The following is a 6,816-nucleotide window of genomic DNA, read 5'->3' as shown; positions in this document are numbered from 1 at the left end:
CAAAAACAGAAAACTGTATCAATAAACCTGATGAACATAGTCACAAAGATACTCAAGCAAATACTAGCAAACCATATAAAAAAAAAATACTAACTCATACTTATCATGTGGGCTTTTTTCCTGGAATGCAAAGATAGTTCAAAATACACAAATCAATAAACATGATTCAGGACATTACAGAATTAAAAACAAGAACTGGGAGGCGGCAAGATGGTGACAGGGCAACCTGGTCTATGAAACCCTCTACAAAGGAGAACTGCAGCGGGTCTCTGGCTCTCTCCCTGGGGGCTGACGACCCCAACATTGCAGCCTACTCTTCACACGGAGCTCGGCCGTTGGACCGTGGGGCATCACAGCGGTCTGGACAACCACTACAGCACAGATACAGCAGTCGACGGCGCCACCGGTACCACCAGCGACACCGTGACCTCCGTGGTGGCCATAGCACATCACGCCACCCATACCTACAGGATCCACGGCTTCAGTCCTTGAAGCCCCTGCAGGCAAGATCTGCTGGGATCACTGCCACCTCTCCTGCGACCAGGACGTCCTGCCAGCCATGGGTCTCCGCCCGTGTGCCCTGAGGCAGGCTTCCATCTCCAGCCTCTGCCAGGTTCCTGTCCAGCCCCACCCCATCTGGGGCGAGCAGTTGAGATACCACCACCTGCTGGCGATTCAAGGTAACAACACCAAAACGGGAGAAACAAGCATGAAAAACAGACACAGGCCAAAGTGGTGAACAGAGGGTGATCTGAACTGTCCTTCACAGCAGGCCAAAGGCAATTGACCCTAACTGCGAACTAATTTACCAGCTTGAAAAGAAAGCTAGAAATCAGAGCTGAAAGGACATTGGACTTAAACAAAAAGTCTCAGAGTATGCTTGATTGGTTCTGTTGGTTTAATGACTTAATTTTATTCCTACTGTATTGTTCCCTTTTTTTTCTTTTTTCCTCTTCCCTTTCTTCTCTTTTCTACTCTCTGTAAACCATATCTTTGTATAGAGGAACAGCACACCAATAAGGTGGTTGGTTAGCTTGTATGTTAGCATCGTTGTATGTTTTATTTTTTTGTATGGGAATTGGTTCATCAGTAGCTGTGGTCTATTGTTTTTATCTGTTTCAGTATAGGTCTCTCTCTCCATTTGTTGGCACACGCTTGTTTCCCCCCTTACTCCTCTATATCTCCACTCCCCTCTTCAACCCACTGCTCCATTCTCTTCCCTCTGCTAACCACAGTTTATTTCAGGGAGTAAACCTACAGCCCCACTGCACGGATAGATTCCAAGGCAGTAGGAAGTGGACTTCAGATTATCCATACACCTGTCAGCGAATACCAGGACCTGTAGATAGATTTTGAATCACAGCTCCCCCCTTAAGTAAATCTCAAAACTGCAAAAAGGACCACCCCCAACGTACAGTGCAACTCCAGAATTGAACAAAGTAAGAAGGCATACATAAAAATAAGAGATTGAACAAACAGAAGTAAAACTAATCCCTCTATCCCTGAATAACAGAATTAAAGAAGACAGTGACGTGGAGGGAAAGAAAAAGTAGGGAGGGGGGAAAAACACACACAAATGAAGAAAAACCAAAAGAAGAACATAGGTCTCACACAGACCCCTGGGAGATCAGACACTGAGAAAACAGATTCTGCAACACAAACAATGAAGAACCCCCAGAATGACGGGTCACATGCAACAAACCCAGACATCAAGACATTAATAGAGAGAATTTTAAAAATTGAGGAGAGACAAGAGGAAAATAGGAAGGAGCTGATGTCAGAAATAACAGCAGTAAAGAATACTGTGATGGAAATAAATAACAAACTAATAAGCATGGAAAGCAGAATTAGCCAAGCAGAAGAAAGAATCTCAGAGCTTGAAGACCAAAAAACAGAACTAACCCATAGTCAATATCATAGAAAAGAAGCTCAAAAAGACAGAACAAAACTTACAAGACATGAATGATCACATCAAGAGACCAAAACTAAGAGGAACTGGGCTTCCTGAGGCAGAGAGAGAAACAGAGGCCACACTGGAACAAACATTTCATGGAATCATTCAAGAAAACTTCCCTCATCTCATCAAGGATGAAAAAATTCAAACACAAGAGATTCAGAGAACCCCTGCAAGACAACAAATGAGAAGACCAACTCCCAGACACATAATAATTTGCTTAAACAAAATACCTATAAAAGAAAAAATCCTAAAGGCAGCAAGATAAAAAGGCCAGACTACCTACCAGGGAAGACCAATTAGAATAGCAGCAGATTTATCCACAGAAACACTTCAGGCTAGGAAAGCCTGGAGCCCTGTCTTCAAAGTTCTAAAAGAGAAACAATTTCAACCAAGAATAACCTACCCAGCCAAACTAAGCTTCATTAGTGAGGGAGAATTGAAATCTTTTCCAGATATCAAATCGCTAAGAACCTACGCTGCCACCAGACCACCTCTACAAGAAACACTTAAGAAAGTACTGAACACAGAAGAAAAAAGAACAACAACATTCTTCACAAGAGTACAGGCAAAAGATTAAAAACACACATGAGCCAACTCTAGAACCCAAAGAAAGACAACAAACAAACAGGAACGACTTTGTAAGAACCTTATGACAGGGATCAACTCTTGCATTTCAATTATTAGCCTAAATGTGAATGGACTAAATGCACCACTGAAAAGACATAGAATGGCAAAATGGATAAAATATCATCAGGCAACAATCTATTGCCTTCAAGAGACTCACCTCACTAGAAAGGAAACCCACAGACTCAAAGTAAGAGGATGGGAAACAAACTTTCAGGCGAATAGAATACAATGAAAGGAGGAGTAGTGATCTTAATTTCAGACAAAATACCCTTCAAGCTATTAAAATTCAAAAAAGATACAGAAGGCCACTACATAATGATAAAAGGCTCAATCCATCAACAAGAAATATCTATCCTAAACATATATGCACCCAACATAGGTGCACCAACTTTCATAAAACAACTTCTAGAAAAACTAAAGATATTGACTCTAACACCATCATAACTGGGGACTTTAATACCTCACTCACAACCCTAGACAGATCATCAGGACAAAAAATCAGCAAGGAGATCCAGAACCTCAATGTGACTTTGGACCAAATGGACTTAATTGATACCTACAGAACCACTCCAGTCAAAGATCACAGAATACACATTCTACTCATCACCACATGGAACGTATTCTAAGATTGACCACATAATTGGCCATAAATCAAGCATAAGCAAATTTAAAAGGACCGAAATTCTACCATGCACCTTCTCGGACCACAGTGGAATAAAAATAAACATTGACACCAACAAGGTCCCCCCAAAACCCACAAAGGCATGGACACTAAACAGCATGATGCTAAACAACTCCTGGGTCAATGATGAAATCAAAACAGAGATCAAAAGATATCTGGAAACAAATGAAAATGAAGAAACATCTTACCAAAATCTCTGGGGTGCCTTAAAAGCTGCAGTAAGAGGGGAATTTATATCCCTACAAACACACATGAAGAAAATGGAAGGAATGCAAATTAACAGCCTAACAAGCCACCTAAGGAAGCTGGAAAAGCAAGACCACAAAAACCCTAATTTCAGCAGAAGAATCCAGAGCACCAAAATAAAAGCCCAAATCCAGGACATAGAAGACAAAAAGATAATACAAAAAAAAATCAATGAAACAAAAAACTGCTTCTTCAAAAGGATAAACAAGATCGATGGTCCCCTAGCTAGACTGACCAAGAAAAAATGGGGGAAAAAAACCAAATAAGCACAATCAGAAACACAAAAGATGAAGTCACATCTGACCCTGAAGAAATACAAAAGATCACTGGAGACTAGTACATACACTTGTATGGAAACAAACTTGAAAACCTTAAGGAAATGGAGGACTTTCTGACATCACACAACCTACCTAGGTTGGAACAAGAAGAAATTGAGACCCTAAATAGACCAATAACAGTCAAGGAAATCGACTATGTAATAAGAAAACTACCCACCAAAAAAAAGCCCTGGTCCAGATGGCTTTCCAGCAGAATTCTACAATACATTTAAGGAGGAGCTGATACCAATCCTACTGAAGGTATTCCAGGTGATTGAAAAAGATGGAACTCTCCCCAAATTATTTTAAAAAGCCAACAATACATCAATGCCCAAGCCAGGTAAAGATCCAACAAAGAAAGAGAACTACAGGCCAATATCTTTGATGAACATAGATGCTAAAATTCTCAACAAGATCCTAGCAAACCGGATTCAACAATACATCTCAAAAATCATCCATCATGACCAAGTAAGCTTCATTCCTGGGATGCAAGGCTGGTTTAACATTCGTAAAACCATAAATGTAATTAAATACATCAACAGATGTCAAAACAAAAACCACATGATCATATCATTAGATGCAGAAAAAGCTTTTGATAAAATCCAGCACCCCTTCTTGATAAAAACCCTCGAACATCTAGGCATACGGGGAACATACCTCAAAATAGTAAAAGCCATCTACGAGAAACCCACAGCCAGCATACTCCTAAACGGATAAAAATTGGAACCATTTCCCCTGAAAACTGGAACAAGACAATGATGCCCACTCTCACCCCTCCTGTTCAACATAGTATTGGAAGTCCTTGCTAGAGCAATCAGAGAAGAGAAGGCAATCTGGGTATCCAAATAGGAAAAGAGGAAGTCAAGTTATCTCTCTATGCAGATGATATGATTGTGTACCTTGAAAACCCAAGAGAATCTGTCAAAAACCTCCTTACACTGATAAAGGACTTTGCCTTTGGCAAAGTCTCAGGATACAAAATAAATGTGCAAAAGACATTCACATTTCTTTACACCAATAATAGGCAAACAGAAACCCAAATAAAAAACACAATTCCATTCACAATAGCCACAAAAAAAATGAAATACCTTGGCATCTTCCTAACCAGAGACGTGAAAGACCTTTACAATGAAAACTACAAAACACTGCTCAAAGTAATCAAAGATGACACAAACAAGTGGAAAAATATCCCATGCTCATGGATTGGAAGAATCAACATTGTGAAGATGTCCATCTTACCTAAGGTAATCTACAAATTCAATGCAATACCCATCAAATTAACAGCAACTATCTTCTCAGACCTAGAAAAACAACACAGGAATTCATATGGAAACACAAACGACAAAGAATAGCCAGAACAATCCTCAGCAAAAAAAACAAAGCAGGTGGTATCACATTACCAGACTTCAAACTTTACTATAAAGCTACAATCATCAAAACAGTTTGGTATTGGTATAGGAACAGGCATATAGATCAATGGAATAGAATTGAGATTCCAGAAGCAAAACCTCAATTTCTTAACCAACTCATCTTCGACAAGGCCTCCACCACCTACCACTGGGGAGAGGAGAACCTATTCAGTAAATGGTGCTGGGAAAACTGGCTGACCACATGCAGAAGATTGAAACAGGACTCCTATCGATCCCCATGCACAAAAGTTAAATCCAAATGGATCAGAGACCTAAATGTAAAACCTCAAACCATAAGAACCTTAGAAAATGAAGGAAATACCCTCATGGAAATCGGAACTGGCATCCAATTCCTGAACAAAACCCAAAACCCACAGGTCCTAAGAGAGAAGATAGACAAGTGGGACCTTATTAAACTGACAAGCTTCTGCAAAGCCAAAGAAACCATCAAGAGAGCAGGGAGACAACCTACAGACTGGGAAAAAGTATTTGCCAACACCAGGTCTGACAAAGGCTTAACATCTTGGATCTACAAGGAACTCAAATGTGCTGAAAAGAAAAAAACAAATATCTCCATTATAAAATGAGCAAAAAATATGAACAGACACTTCACAAAGGAAGACATCCAAGCAGCCAACAGACACACGAAGAAATGTTCAACCTCACTAATCATCAGGGAGATGCAAATCAAAACCACACTGAGATACCACCTAACTCCAGTCAGAATGGCAATTATCAACAAATAAAAAAATAACAGCTGCTGGAGAGGGTGTGGTGAAACGGGAACACTTCTACACTGTTGGTGTGAGTGTAAACTAGTGCAACCTCTGTGGAAAGCAGTGTGGCGATTCCTAAAAGCTCTAATTATCAACTTCCCATATGACCCCGCAATCCCCCTACTGGGAATATATGCTGAAGTACTCAAATCACTCTATAAAAAAGATACCTGCACACGTATGTTTATCGCAGCATTGTTCACAATAGCAAGAACCTGGAAACAACCATGCCGTCCATCAAAATTGGACTGGATTTAAAAAATGTGGTACATATACACGATGGAATACTACACAGCCATAAAAAAAGAACAAAATCATGAATTTTGCAGCAACCTAGATGGAACTAGAGTCTATAATACTGAGTGACCTCTCACAGAAACAAAGATCTGAGTATCACATGTTCTCACTCATATAATGGACCTTGAACATCCAATGTAATACTATAAGAAAATGACTGACAGTAGTGGGAAACTATAGGATAGGGAGGGAGATGGGATTAACGGTAGCAAATATCTGTCTGGGGATGGGGAAACACCTCTTAACAACAGGGTGCCTGAATGAAACGTATTTGTATACCCAACCCTTAACTGTACCCCACAAAACCATAATAAAAAATATTGATTAAAAATAAAAAATAAGCCAGGCTCAGTGACTCAGCCTGTAATCCCGCGCCCTGGGAGGCTGAGGTGAGTGGATTGCCTGAGCCCACGGGTTCGAGACCCGCCTGGGCAGCAAGACCTCATCTCTACAATAAATCAAAAAAATCAGCCGGGCGTGGTAGCGCATGCCTATAATTCTGGCT

At 40.4% G+C, this 6,816-nt stretch overlaps 1 pseudogene; it reads left to right on the top strand.

The window, feature by feature from the left end:
* The first annotated feature begins 233 nt into the window (after positions 1 to 233).
* LOC103249636 overlaps positions 234 to 6,816 on the top strand; it is a 9,191-nt pseudogene continuing 2,608 nt past the window's right edge.

Source organism: Carlito syrichta, unplaced genomic scaffold, assembly GCF_000164805.1.
Source record: "Carlito syrichta isolate Samal-C Ts95f unplaced genomic scaffold, Tarsius_syrichta-2.0.1 Scaffold123279, whole genome shotgun sequence".
NCBI lineage: Eukaryota > Metazoa > Chordata > Mammalia > Primates > Tarsiidae > Carlito > Carlito syrichta.
Note: the sequence above shows the minus strand (reverse complement) of the source record. Positions and strands in the feature narration are given on the sequence as shown.